The 15,553-nt window shown below is 49.5% G+C and overlaps 1 long non-coding RNA gene across 1 annotated transcript; it reads right to left on the bottom strand.

Moving 5' to 3' along the window:
• Nucleotides 1–1,543: 1,543 nt before the first annotated feature.
• LOC144369292 (uncharacterized) lies at nucleotides 1,544–4,432 on the bottom strand. Its single transcript, XR_013428764.1, has 3 exons — nucleotides 3,832–4,432; nucleotides 1,808–1,908; nucleotides 1,544–1,641 (listed from the first exon to the last, which is right to left on the bottom strand). It is a non-coding gene; the product is annotated as an uncharacterized LOC144369292 (long non-coding RNA).
• Nucleotides 4,433–15,553: the final 11,121 nt, after the last annotated feature.

The raw sequence follows: 15,553 nt of genomic DNA on the forward strand, positions 1-15,553 counted from the left end.
CTTGCTAGAATCCTGGCCATGCTCTGCCCAGGCAGTGGTTTTCTGGTCACACACAAGGCTTTCAATATTGCTGCTTCAATCCACAAAATGCCCGTTCCATCTTTAGCCCATGCATTCCCATGTTCCTCTAAACCACTCCTATCCAAGAGCCATGGGGCCCTACTTCCTCTGGAAGGAGGCTTTCCTCCTTGCCACTCCTGATGCCAGCATTGGATGCCTGTTCATGACCAGGAGAGGGCACCAGGTGGGGAGCCACATAAGAGTCACACCTAGAGACTTTACACCAGCTTTAATTCAGTATTCTTTTTGCACGGGAGCCCACACATACTTTTGAGTGTACAAGGGTCAGAGACTACTCTTTGGTGCTATGAGTTGACCTGAGTCCACTTCCTGACCATCTGACTGTCCCACATACTCTGACGGTGAGAGATGATTTGGCCCAGCTCATAGTCCTCTGGTTTCTCTGGAGTAAGCAAGTGTAGCTCGAGGGCCCTGCGGATGACGACAGGAGCCCGATCGTGGCAGGTCACCTGGAGCAGCATGGAAGACAGGCCTTCAGGAAATGGGCCTTGAAGTGACTACCCAAGGACAGTGGGCAGGGGCATTCTGGAGGCACCTCCACTCTAAATACAAGGGCAACATCCATGACCCTACTACCTGAGGCTGACCTCCTGCTCATCGCGTGGGCTCTTCCCATAGGCTACTAGCCCAATCCTTGTACATAGGACTTCCTGGACCTGCCATTGCTCTTTGTGGAGCTGCACTCCTCTCGAGGTGAAAGGACCCCACAACCTGTATACAGATGCAATCTCATCCCACAAGATGGGAGGAATGAGACAGTGGCCTCCAAGATCCCAGGTCTGCCTGAGGATGCAGGTGGCATTTGGGGTGACCCAGGCACAAAACTTAGAGGCTTTGGTCTGGATTGCCAGGGCCCAAATCAGACCCAGGAACATGACCACACACAGGAGTGACGAAAGATAGCCACGAGAGCTCCTGGCCTCCAGAGGCTCAGTGCTGGCTGGGGTGTAGGAGGGCACCTCATCTGGCAAGGGTGGTCATTGGAAAGGGCTCCTGTCCTGCGGGTTACCTAGACATTTCATGTGCTTGCTCCACATCCTTATCGATTCTGCAGAGAGACCCTCTCAGCTCCTTGTTGAAAAAACATGCAGAACCTCATACTGCTGTCCTCCTCCATGGACGCCAGCATCCCATACAGGGGAATCTGCCACCTAGGTCCTGTCCTATTCTCATCTGTCACCCATACCTGCCCCTGCCCTTCTGGACTGCATGCTACCACCTGACACACAGACTCCCTCAGTCATGGTGGTGGACAAGCTGCTGCTCTCCTTCATCTCAGGTCAAGCCCTTCACACTGACCTCTGCCTCCTTTATTCCTATCTATCCTTCCTGACCAACCAGAAGGTCCAATTCAAGAGGGCATGAGTAGTCCATGGTATTGGACCAGTGTCTGCTCCCCACCCAGGTGTAAGCACCAGGGGACACCCCTGCTCCCAGGCTTACCAGGACACTCTTGGCCATCTTTGGACTTTGTGTTTCTAAGTGGACACGAATTAAGCAGGTGTCTCCCACCTGCTTGTGGGAAAGCGGCCTGGAGGACTTGCAGGTTGATTCTGAGAACTGTGGGGGATGGAACATCAGCAAACCCAGAAACAGAAAGCCACCCCAGCCTGTCAGTTGGCTCTGTGGGCTTCTAGCACATATGTCCAGGTGCTCAGGCTTCTTATTTCCCCAGGTGGGAGTGGAATGGCAGCACAAGTACAGCTTGAATAAGGTAGGTGTTTACCTCCTTTCCCTTGACCTCGCGGCGTTTCCTCACGATGAAATAATATTTGATTTGTGGATTCATGGACAGATACATCAGTGAGTGGTCAGGGACCTTGATTTCTGCAGAGCAAAGTGGAGAGAATTGTTAGGTGGCACTCAAGGATTAGACCACAAAACACCCACAACCCCTGAGAGTCTCCGCCAGGGCGAGCCTGCACCAGAATTGAGAGCCCTCCTATCCAGCTACAGTGCCACCAAAGACTCCCTCAGTGATTCTTCCCTGGAGAAGATGATGTACAGGATTCTAAACCAAAAGAGCACCTGGCAATGGAAACAGCACCTTGGGCCCAGAACTTCTCAGTGCAGGTTGGATCTGCCAAAGGGACACTGCTAGGCTCTGCATCAGGATTGGCAAAGGCTCCTGTGCTTAGGCCTTTCTCCCCAGGGCAGCCATGCTCACACATGGGCATTCAGGGAAGCATTGGATGGTGGGGGAATTCATCCCCTTGCCCCGGATGAATCCACTCATGGATGAATACGTGGAGGGGAGGTGATATCCATCAGAGGTGTGTTGGGCATGGACATGGGAGGACTTGAGCAGGGTGGTGCCCTGGAGAACTCTATTGTTTTCTAGGTTCGCTCTCCTTCCCCTTGTTTCTCATCAGGAGCTGTCTGCTTGGTACTTTTATTCTGGTTCTTGTTCTACTTCTGGCTCTTCTTTCTGTCCTGCATCTTCTTGTAGTTCTTTCTGGGTCTTTTTCCTGTTCTTACATGATTCCTTCTTGTTCTTCTTCTTGTGTATCTCCCTCCACCCTTCCTTCTGTTCACCTCCTTCTTTTTCTTCTTCTGCCTCCTGCTCTTTATCGTGTGATCCTCTCCCCACTCAGGAGTGTCTCTTTCTCCTCCTCCTTCTCCTTATATCTCTGGCAATGGTGGGGCGTCCTGAGGAGTTCAAATCTATCACACTCTTCTGCCTAGATGCAGCCTCTGTTCAGTTGTCCAAGATGAAATCAGTTCTCAATCAATGGCCAGGAGTGAAACCAAGACCAAAGACAAGTGACTTCCTTTCTTTGTCATTGTCACAGTCAGGAAAGACTGAATAACAGACACTGCATTCTGGATAGGCTTCTACCTGTGGTAGTCAGCACCTCATCTGGACCAAGAGTGCTAAAATAGATTCCACCTCCATAAAGCTTCCCTATTGAAAACAAGGTTTCCAAAATCTAGGAGAGGGCCAGCATCACTGCCACCCTCCTGCCATAAGGCATAGATGCCATCATACCTAGTGGGTTCCAGGCCCCCCATAGTCCTCCCTTTTGACGTCTGTTACACACAAACCTTCCCTGGTCTGGAGCCTGCTCTCAACTGATGCTTGGGTTCAAAGTGTCTGCTTCTGAAATCACCTTCGTAGACTCTCAGTTTTGTAATTCCTTATTATTATTATTATTTTACCAGAGATTGAACCCAGAGTCACTTAAGCACTGAGACACATTTCTAGGCCTTTTTACTTTGATTCAGGCTCCCCTGAACCAGGCTCTTGCCTCTGGAATCTCAGTGCGGGCCTGGTTGTAATGAGGTACTTGACTCAGCACTGGCAGTCACTAAAGTTTCTGAGGCTCTTTTGAACTTCTGATCCTCCTGCACAGCCTCCCAAGCACTGAGATTCCTAGCCACTGTTACCTTGCCCAGCTCCTTGGACTATTTTGACCTCAGTCTTCTTCATGTGTAAGACAGAGCTAAGCGAACTGACTTGGTGTGTGAAAATGGGAAAACTGACCATAATGCCCGACAGATGGTGGGTTCTATTGTGGACAGTCTGGGATGGTGGAGGCTAGGAGTGTCTAGCTCACAAGAAAGGAAAGAGCACTGGCATTGTGGACAGATCAGCATTGTGGCCTATGATCTTCGGATGCCCTTCTTTGATGCTGGAAGGAATAATAACCTGGCCATTCTGATATCTTCAGGAGATGGGCACCCAGGCACAGAGGACTTGGAATTGTTCCAAAAACAACCCAAACGTGCTGTCCCCTGGCCCTTACTTACTCTTCACTGAGTCCTGTTCCCAGTTGCTGCAATCCTGACATTCCTGCGACTAGGCAGGACTTCTCATGTCCTGGCCATGGATTGGGACCTGTGCTGCGTCAGTCCACATCAGTGCTGATTCCATTTGTGGCCCGTTTTTTCTTTATCCTCATTTGAAGGCATCCTTATCAGTGAGCTATAAACCAGCTGCTGATTGATTGAGCCCTTCTTCTTTGCCCCTCATGGATATTAGCTTTGCAATGCCTGCCCAGGCTCAGGGCAGGACACATTTAGGGAGGTCTAGCAGCCCCCTGGGGCCTCTTTGAGAACCTGCAGATTTGACTCGAGCATCACTGCAGTTGGTCTCCTGCACCAGGCCCACCACACTCTGGCTGTGCTGGGGGCCAAGGCCCACTTTCTCTTGTCTGTGAGTTATCCTGAGCTTACTGTGGATCATGTCTCCCAATTATCTGATTGTCACACTTATTCTCGTGCTGAGAGACCATTTTGAGCAGCTCAAAGTCTTCTGGATTTGTGTTCTTGAGAAAATAGTGGTCAAGGCCCTGTGGACGATGCCTGTAATCTTCTCCTGGCAGGTCACCTGGATCAGGATGAGAGAAATTTCATCAGAGAACTAATTCTGGAGGAGCTACACAAAGGACAGTGGTCAAGGACATTCAGGAGAAATCTCAGCTACATATACAAGGGCACAATCTTGTTATCCTGCTACCTGAGTGTGGCCTCCATATAACCCCTGGGTTCTTGCAATGTGCTACTAGAACAATCCTGGTACAAATATCTGCCTGTACCTGCCATCTCCCCTCCCCCTGGGGAGCCACATTCCACTCAGGTCAAAGGACCAAACTGCCTATGCACAGACACACTCTCATCTCACTGAGATGACAGCAATGGGCCAGGGATCTGTGCACCAAGTGTGCTCTGGGATGCAGGCTGCCTTTGTGGGTGGAAGAGGCAGACGCACTGAAAATTTTGGTCCTGACTGCCACTACACAAAACAGACTCAGATACAAGAGTGTGCACTTGAGTGCTTCATGATAGCCTGAAGAGGCCCTGGCCTCTGGAAGCTCGGTGCGGGTCTGGTTCTAATGATGTACTTGACTCAGCACTGGCAGTCACTGAACATGTCTCCTCTGCAGCTAGACACCTGCAGCATTAGCGTGTCTACTGCACATACATAGAAATTCTGCCAAGAACCCCTTTAGCTCCCTATTCACATACATTCCGAAGCTTCCACAGCACTTCCGTCTGCTTCTGGCCTGCAAAACCCACAGTACACAGGCCCACTGACCACTGGAGCTGGGCATGCTGATGCTCTCCCTCCTCAGGTCAAGCCCTTAAAATGGACCTCTCTCTCTTCTTTATTTCCCACCACAGCCCCGGGGTTGGCTGTCTCTCCTGCCTTCCACTGTGTGGACACCCAGGAGGCAGCCCTGCTGTCAGGCTTACCAGGATGCGCTTTGTCTCCCTCAGTCTCTGTCCCTCTAGGAGGACTTGAACAAAGTGGCTGTCTTCCACCTGCTCGCTGGAGTGAAGCAGTGAGGAGCTGCTACTGGTGACTTTTCTCTTAGAGTACTCATTTTTGGGGGTGGCCTGGGGCAATGGTCTGGCTGCTGCAGAAGAGGTGCTGCTGGAGGCTGGTGGGATCCTGGATGTATTTTTAGGAGACTCCAAGAACTGCAGGGTATGACAACATCAGCAAAGCCCAGCAACTGAACCCCACCCCAGCCTGTCAGTTGGCTCTGTGGGTGTTCTACAACACCCATCCAGAAGCTGAGGTGCTTGTCACCTTGGAGGATGTGGAGTGGCACTAGGAAGAAGGTGAGTGTTTACCTCCTTTTGCTTAACCTTGAACCACTTGCTGGCGGGTCTTTCCCTCAGGATAAAATGGTAGTTCACCCTGCCATTCATAGCATAATACACATTTCCATCAACAGGGATCCTCAGCTCTGGAGAGGGAGGGGCACAGGTGTGGTAAATGATACTCAAAGAGTACTCAACAGAAAATCCCCCCCATAACTGAGAGTTTCTGCCAGGTCAGACCTGAGAAACAGAACTGAGAGCCCTCTAACCTAGCTACTGTTCCACCCAAGACTACCTCAGTGATTCCTCCCTGAGGACCCACTATGCACAGGATCTAAACTAAAGGACACCTTTCAAGGAAAAAGCCCTTTGCACCTCAGAACCTCTCACTCCAGGTTGAAACTTCCAAAGGGACAGTGCTAGAGTTTGCATCTAGATTCAAAGACTTATGTGGTAAAGATTTTCTCCCTGGTGCAGCAATGATCACATGTGAGTTTTGGGGGAAGACTTGATGGCGGGTGCTTTGAACTTGCCAGTGGATTAATCCATTCATAGATGAATACGCTAATGGGAGGTGATATAAATTGGAGGTCTGTTGGAATGGAGGATGTCCACAGGAGGGCTGTCCCTCAAAAATAATATGTTTTTTGAGTTCCTCACTTCTCCATTTCTTTACATCATTATAATTCTGATCACATTTTAAATCTATTTATCATTATACTTCTTGTTCTTCTTATGTTTCTCCTTCTTGTTCTTTTTCTTGTTCTTCATCTTCTCTGAATATTCTTTTTCTAGTCTTCTTCATGTTCTTATTCATTGTCTCCTCCTTCTACTCATTTTCCTCTTCTTCTTCTCCTCCTTCTTCTTATTTCTCTCTTCAACTCCAGTTTACAAGCTGTGAAGAGTTCTATTCTACCACACACTTCTGCCTAGATATGGCCTCTGGTCCTAAATGGAGTCAGTTCGCAATGAACGGAAAGATTGGAAACCAGGTGTCTAAAAGACATGATTCTTCATTGAACTGCTCTTAGCGTGCACTTATCACAGTCATGAAAGGCTGACTAAATAGATGCCCTGTGGTTGCCTATCCTTTGATAGAAGACACAGATTCCTATCTTCTTTTCTCCTCATGGATATTAGCTCTGCAATGCATGATCAGGTCGATGGGAGGACACGTTAGAGAGGTCCAGCAGCCACGGGGGCAAAGTTAAGTACCTGTAGATTTATGTGCCCATCATTGCAGTTTGTTTTGTGCACAACTCCCACCACACTCTGCCTGTTTTTCAGGCTAACACACACTGTGTTTGGGCTGCAAGTTATTCTGAGCCCACTGTGACTCATTGCTCCACACCATCTGATTGTTCCACTTTTACTCTAATAGTTTGAGACAATTTGCAGAAGCTCAAAGTTTTCTGGATCCTCCTGCTGGAGCAAGTGTTCATCTAAGGCCCTGCACACTCGTCAACAATACCAAGGTCCATAGAGTGCAGCCTGCAGCCTACATATTTCTCTGAGTCTTCTCAACCCAGCACTTTCTTCTGCACTCTGGCCTGCACACCCCAAAACATATAGGCCCACTCACTCATGGAACTGGGTATCCTGGTATTCTCCCACCCCTCAAGTCAAGCTCTTAGCACTGGCCTCTCTCTCTCTTCTTTATTCCCTGTTCTCCTTCCTGACCTTCCAGAAGCTCTAATTCAAAAAGACAGGCCTGGTCCAAGGTGTTTGCAGTGGACTCGGTCTTCCCCAGTGTGGGCTCCTAGGAGACTCCCCTGCTCAAAGACTCACCAGGATGCTCTTATACTTTGTTGTCCTTTGGTTTTCCAGGAAGACGTGAATGTGGCAGCTGCCTCCCACCCACTTGTTGTACAGGGGCCGTGAGGAGTACCTAGTGGAGACACCTGATCTCCTGGACTCCAGCTCTGGATGACATGCTGTTGCTGCTCCTTCCCAGGGCACCAGAGCCATTCCTGGAGAAGGCTCTAGCTCTGGGTTTGGCTTAGGAGCCTTCATTGGAACTGAGCTTGTAGCTAGAGGAGAAAAGATGCCAACATGACTGCCTTGCCCTGACCTTCCCACAGACAGACAATACCCCTGTCTGCCAGGAAGAACTCAGCCCCTGAGCCCACAGGGCCTCTTTGCAGACAGGGGCCATTGCCTGAGTGGATTAAGGCTTATCCTTTTTCCCAGCCCAACACCAGCCATATACACCCCACCCAGTGGGGAAAAAACCTGGACCTTTCTTCATCTACCCTTATGTACCTCTCCCAACCCCTCCCAGGCCTCCTGGCTCTCAGGCTCTGCCTCAGTTGACTTCCCATCTTCAATCTGGGCAAGCAGGTGGTGTGCTTGGTGCTCCAGGTTCAAGCCACCCAGGAGGAGCCGCATGTATGGCAGCAGCAGCTGGAGAATCAGAGATCCTGGAGGCTGATGGGAAGCCTCGGTGTACAAGTCCATCCAGGTACCTGGGAAGGAAGGTGTGGCACTGTGGAAAGGCAGGTGTGCAGAAGCCTGATCTCTCCTTCCCTACAGCCTCCAGTAACCAAACTGTAGACCTGGACTTCTGAACCTTCCCTGTCTCTGCACAGACCAGTCCACCCCAGATAAGACATAGTGGCTGTACAGGCAGCGACAGGACAGGTCTCTAGGCAAAGAAACTACATTGAAAGGAACATTAGATCCACGGTATGACCAGCTCTGCCCTCCTCTGGACATATGTCTGACACTTTTCTCTTTGCTACATGCTCTCCAACCTGGAATTCAACCTCCAGAAGTTATCTGTCCTCATGCCCACTATTATCAGGGATGCAGGGATGCCTCCTCTCCTGGCTTGGGCTGCCATATTACTTTATTCTCTTGAGTTCTCACCAAGTTCCTTGGAGAAGCAACTGATCTCTCTTTTTTCAATAAGTGAAGCCAACATCTCTGTGACCCTGGAGGAGGACAGAGGAGTGTAGTCTGACTGGGATTGGCTATGGTGGGATCAATTGTCACAGGAGCTTCCTCTGAGGCCAACATCTCCTCTCAGTTTCCCAGAGGAACATGACTCTACCTACAGTTCTTTGCCTTATTCCTCCTACTGTTGAAGCCCCACACCTTACACCGCAGGTAGGAAACAGAATTGGGGAGAGCAGTCTTTTCTCAGCCTTCCCAAGTCAAATCACCTTGCAGGTCCCTACTCTGGAACCAGGAGCCCACCCTCTTGACCCCAAGCCCATTCCATGTTGAAGTTGGTCCAGGGGTCTGCCATGTTCACCGAAGAGGACAATGTGCAGTTATGCCTCATGGAGTCAGGGATGCAGTCACATGTAGGATATGTACTCATGGCACCTGCAGCTTCAGGCTGACCCCCACGAAAAGGGACACAATGGCAGAAATTTTGACCCCATTTTTCACTGAATTATGCAACATACCTGGAAACATATCTTCACGCAGTGAGTGTTTTCTCCATGCTCAGTGGTGAATGAGCCCAACCTGCTGCTTCCCACGTATCTCTCTGGGCCTGGGCGCTGCCATCTCCAAAGGCCCTGTCCAGCTATATCTCAGATAGGAAGTTCTGACCCACTATGGAACCTGGCACATCCTTTATTAACACTAAATGCTTTGCTCAACGCCCGAGTTATGAGATGCCCCTGGCACTGAGCTTTTTCATACAAAAAAAAAATATTATACCAGACAAACCCCTAGGCCTCTCTGAGTCCACCTGGGAATGAGCTCAGCACACACCATTGAGCTGTGGTGCCCAGTGTGGGGACTGCTCCACACACTTTGGTGACCAGCTGGTGTCAGGATGGTTTCTCTGCCTGAGAGGGGAGTTCACTCCCCTTGCAAGGCTGTGGCAGGCACCTCCAGGACTCGTCCCATTTGGGGCTGACATTCCGCTATGAGTGTGGTCCTCTATCTCATTAGGTATCACAAACCTTTGGGTCCCTGAGAGGTACATGGCAGCCCCAAGACCTAGGCGTGAGGGGGCTACACACTTGGGCTTGGTGGTCTGGTGCTTACCTTGGGAACAAGAGATCCAGCACCTGCTGGGTGAGGATGGAATCCCAGGAGATTAACCCCATGTTGCTGCTGAAATGTAGGTTCCTCCCACAAATGACAGGCAGGAGCTCATTCCTAAGCTGGTCCTGCCTGTAAGGTTCAAGGCTCTGTACCCTGAAGGGCTCCTCCGTGTTCTGATCATTTTCACTCTGGGTTGGGACCAAGAATGGTGGGTTCAAAAATGGAAATGGTGACAAACAGAAAAATGATTTATCCTAATACACTAGACGCAAAGCACAATGGGACAGTTCCCATCAGTACAAACACACACACACACACACACACACACATACACACACACACACACACATACAGTCAGAATAGGAGTCCTGAGCCATTCATCAGGGATCAGACTAGAGGGCCTGCTGGGCTCACCTGCCCTGTGCTACTCACTATTACTCTTGAGCTCCTCTGCGACAATCGCCAGAGGCTCTGGTGAAGAGCCTAAGATGAAGCCTCACCCATTGTTCCCCCAATAGGGCAAGGTGGCCCCCCTGAGATTCCTGGGGGGGCTGAGGCTCGGCATGGTTTGAAACCACAGGAGAACATCCTTCTCACTCCAGTGTCTCCAATCAAGTGAGCTCGGATGGCTTGGTCAGTGAAGCGGGTGCCTGGTTACCAGGGTTCCATGCTCTGTTTCATCCATTATTAAGGCAATAATATCACTTCTTGTGGTGCCCATACCTGAGCCTCCTTTTCTCTTAAGACCACTTTCAAAAGCCCTATGGGCTACTGATTTCTCCCCTGTACCCACCCATATCAAGTTTAGCAAAAATTTCCCAATTACCCGCACCAGCCCCTACCCAACTTGGCTGCCACTAGAGTTCCTGCTTTGAGGATTAACAACTGGATTCACCAGTTCATCCTTCTCACCAGCTGTGTGATCATGGTTCCATCATTGTGTCACTCATGGGCTCCCCAGTGTCCCTAGCTCTTTCTAGAAATCAGTGTAGCATCTAATTTCTACATTTATTGGGCACATTTGCCCATAAGAGCCTGCATTATCTCTGAAACCAGAGATGGGACTCACAGGTGGCTAAAGCTCAAAACTTAGAGATGGGAGAATCACGAAAAGGGGGAGAGACAAAGAATGCACCTCAACTCAATCAGGCCTGTGTTTCACACAGGGACTTGGCAATGTCAGTTCCCTTTTGGTTGTAATTCCCACTCTGAACCATAGCAAGGTTGAGGTGACTGAGATTCAGAGGCTGTCCCTTTCTGGCATAGAGCTTCCCAAGGCTTCTCCTAAGATTTCAAATTGCCCAAGTGCTTCTACTCAGTCTAGCGGTTGGGGGCATCAAAAAGATTCCATGGTACCACAGTATCCTGCTGCCCAAAGCCAGTACACTCCTCACCTCAAGATGGCTCAGACTCTGTCTCTGAAATCATGGGAATAGAAGTGGGTACAGGTGATGGGATATCATCTCCAAGATTGAGTTGTGCAAAGTTATGACTTCTCTCTGGATCCCTGTCTCCAGCACCACACTCTTTATTTCATCTTAAATCCAAGCAAACAAATTGATTTAGCATGAGATGTCTATGGACACACCCTTGTGATAAAGACATGACAGTCACCCATTCTCTCATTACAAAAACACTGAGGCTCAGCCAACATGGATCCCACCAGGAACACAGGCATGAACTCAGACTCTGATCCTCCCAGTTGAGCCTCAATGGAACTTGGAGTCCCAGCCTCCTGAGGCAAGGAAACAGAGGTGCCTAGCTGAGCCACCTTGGATGCAGGTGCACATAAACTGAACTCATCAATGCCCCTTGCTCTCAGTTGTGAGTAAGAGGGGAGGTGGTGTTTCACAGGACATCAAATGCAGTCTCCAGGCTTTGGGGTATGCCCTGGCCTCTCTCTATCTGCCCAGGCCCTCCAACCCATACTGGCCTTTTACCCAACCTCCTCCTAGGGCCAAACTCAATCCTGCCTCTCAATTTCTGCTGCCTTCCCCAACACACTGCTCCCCAAATTGAGCAGGGCTGGCTCTCTGTTATCATGCTGGTGTAAGCAGCAATGCCACCCCACTGACATAATTCTGAGTCCCAACCTAGGCACTCCAGCTGTCCTTGCCACACCTGGCCTGTTTGGGCTCTGGCTCTTGCTCTTTTCTTTCATGTGCATGTGTTTTGAGGTTTTGAGTTTCACCCACTGCAGAACTGCAGCTGTGGCAGGGTAGAGCTCATGAGGGTGACATTCTGAGACACATCCAATCCCATCAGGACTGTGAACTGGGGTGATGCTGGAACACAGTGCTGAGTGAACATATGGGAGGTGGTTGGACCCACCTTGCCTCTGAGTGGTTTCCTTTCAGGACAGGAATGTAGGGATGGGAGCCCCTGGCGTGGGATGCTTTGCACAAGGCGTGACCACGGGCTCTTTCCTGGCAAAAACTGGCTCCACTCAGCATGGAGAGCACTGTCATTCCTGGTGGCTAACAACAGCCCTGGACCCCAGAAAGGAACCCACACTCAAGATTAACGTCCGAGTGTGCGTGTCCTCGAGGAAATGAGGTCTCCTGATCCCAGGTGCAAAGGGGTAAGTCCTCTAACTCCAGGGGCCATGAAGGGACATCTGAGTTTCCCTTGTCCTTCTTTCCCTCTCTGAACCCAGGGTGTCCTCACACTAACCACAGTTAGGACCCTGGCCTCATTCCCCAGTTGGGATCATTAGGCTCCATAAAGGACAGTCTCTGAGATGCTCAGTGGACCAACACCCTCTGCACAACCCATATCCCTATTCACCCAAGAGGCAAGAGGATTTCTATTCAGGAAAACCAGGAAAGGGAGAGCCTTTCTCAAGGACACAAGGACATTAGTGAGTGAGGGAGTGATTAATGGATGGAGAACTATTTCCACCACCAACTTCCAGGGGCATATATGGCCCTTTGGGCACAGGTACAGACCCTTTTTTTCCAATCAAGTTTTTCAGAGAAGTGAGGCTGCCTTCTAGATGGCACCTCCACACTAAGGGGGTCTCCTACTTCTTCCACAGGTACATAGTGGGCAATGGGCCTCCTACTATGTGAATCTGAGAACATTCTGTGGGCATCTGTAGCCTTTCAAGACCCTAGAAACCATGCGGGCACCCCAGCACCAGCAGAGCATTTCTGCACATCAAAACAATCACCCCGAGTGAGAACTCTCCATTCCACTCTGTACTACGCCCTGCCATCTGTACTGATCAGTCCAACCCCTCTCCTTCCTGTTTCTTGATTGTACTACCATGGTTCCCACACATGGAGGCCAGGGGGCTTGTGGCCCACCCCAACCATTTGTGTGCCAGGAATAAATGACAATGGGGAATGTGGCTGGGAAATCTGGATGATTGAAAGTCCCACTCTCCAAGTTTTCATCTTCAGCATAATGAGTTAGAAGGGGACAGGAGGTCTCTGCCAGGTAGAGATGAGTGGAAAATGACTGAGCCTCAAATAAGTGCCTGGGATTCTGGGTTCAGAGCTGGCTTTAGATGGAATTGCTAAGGGACCAATGTACTCTTATGCAAAGGGACAGTGGATGCCCTCAGTGTGGACAGGCAGCTGTGCTGTTTAGAGCCCTGGGATATCCCAGGTGTGTGGAGGTGGGGAATCCACGCGCCATCCCAGGCTGCTCCTGAGCACCTCTACCTGGATTCGAAGCTTGTGACTTTGCATCAGAGTCATCACATCAATGTTTCCGGGCCTCCCACCCCAAAAGTGCTCTTAAAGACACTGAGGTTCTGTTGGCTCTGGACTTACCCTTTCCTCCGGGATCCTGTTTATTAGGAGGTCACACCAATTCTCAATACATAGGCTTGGCCCACTCAGATCCCAGGAGAATCAGGCATTGCTTCTACTTGTAGTCCATCATGACCCACGACACAATGCCTGGCCACACAAATCCAGAATCCTTTATGCCACAGATGGCCCTACTCCCGGCTCAGGACACATCCTCCAGTCAACAACAGAAACCACCAGGCACAGGGCCTTGGTGCATACTGGCCTGCAAAGACCTGGGGGTCAAAGACCTGGGGGAGGAGGGAACCTCCAGGCTGGGTGGGACCCAAGACCCTAGATCCTGGGATACAGCTGCCCACTGACATGGACACACAGCTTATGTGCACACAGTCAGTACTGCTGTCACTGAGAGGCCAAATGAGATACCAGCAGACCTGGCAGTGGACCTGGTATACTCAGGAGTTGGGGTAAACTGCATCCATTGAAAATGTTGGTGTTCAGAGAAAGACAAATTTTCTAGATTTTCACTTGTCTCATATTCCTGATAATCAGGTTTATAAAAACATAAAGTACAATGTTCTTTTCCTGGGCCTGGGGAGGGGAGTAGGATTCAGTATTAATGGCAAGAGTATGTCAATGTGAGTTCTAGAGATGGATCGTGGTGATGACTATCAACAATATGAACATGCTTAATGCTACTAAACTGTGTACTTCAAAAATGGTTCAATTACAAAATGGATGTTGGTGTAGATTATCACAATGTAAGCATTAGAGAGATTGCTGATTTACTTGTCTTCAGATTGTTTGTGTTGTGATAGCAGAATACAAGAGCACAGATTTTATTTCTCAAATTCTGGAGGCTGGATGTCTAAGATCAGGGGCCGACTTCTGAGGACGTTCTTGTTGTGTCCTCCTGGGGCAGAAGGTAAAACAGGGACAAGGGCTGCTTTGAAAAGCCCCTTCCCAGGGAGGAGACTCCATGGCCTAAGCACAACTTCAAGTCCCCAACTGCTAGCACATCATATCAAAGAGACCAAATAGAATGCCAGCCCGTGCTCCCCAGAACATCCCAACTTCTTGGGATGACTCAATTTCTGCGAGTTTACAAGTCATGATTTTGGATAAGAAAAGAGTTAAGCTTAACACATGGGGAGAGGGCTCCCTTCTCTGCTGCTGCTTGCAGTGTTGCACGTGGCCTTACAAGTCATTACTGAGGTTCTGCACAACAGCTCCGACTGCCCTCCTACCACATCCCCATGGGGCTGACTCACACTCAAGTCCAGAAATCAGAAATGTCACAGGAAATCCATGGGAGATTTGCTCAAAGACCACTGAAAACACCACAGTTCACACATGCTCAAGTCTCTTACAAAAATGGCAGAACAATGCATATCTTCTTCCTGTAGTGTTTACATTATCTCTACATGACTTCTGACACCTAATACAATGAAAGGGCACTGTAGTTGTCTGTCTTACTACATAATCTAGGAAACAATGACAGGAGAAGTATCTGTCCATAGATACACAATTGATTTCCTGATATTTTTGATTTGCAGCGAGTGGAGACTTTGGATGGGGAAGGATGGTACAGGGCCAACTGTTCTTTCTTGCTTTACATTGAGGGGAGAAAACAATGAAGCCAAGACAAGGGCTTAAAGGAGATGATGTCCTTCAAGTCACCATCTGGACACATCTGACCTTAAGGCTGGAAGACTTTCTGGGAGAGGATCCAAGGACTTGACTACTGTGGAAGGAATCCAAAACTTACTTCAAAGGGTGTCAAACAAACACTGATCTTTCAGGAGGGAGGGAGTCAATCCAATTGACTAGACCGTGTTTAGAGGTCAGAGGGTGGGTTCCAATCAAAACACTGCAGAGTCCCATGGAGAACTCTGGAGAATGTTGGTGATTTCAGAAAATGTGTGAATCCAGGAGTCACAAGGTCCTCTCAGACATAAGGAAGGAACCTGCCATGACAGGAATTAGGACAACAGATACCAGGAGGCCTCACTGGGGAGAGATATGAAGAAAGGCAAGTGGACTGGATAGAATAGTTTCCCCTGAATTCTTGTCCACCCAAAAGTGGGTGTGACCTTGTGTGGAAACAGTCTTTGCACAGTGCTCAAGGTAATAAGAGCTCACACGATGAAACACAGCAT

This window comes from Ictidomys tridecemlineatus, chromosome 12 (assembly GCF_052094955.1).
Source record: "Ictidomys tridecemlineatus isolate mIctTri1 chromosome 12, mIctTri1.hap1, whole genome shotgun sequence".
NCBI lineage: Eukaryota > Metazoa > Chordata > Mammalia > Rodentia > Sciuridae > Ictidomys > Ictidomys tridecemlineatus.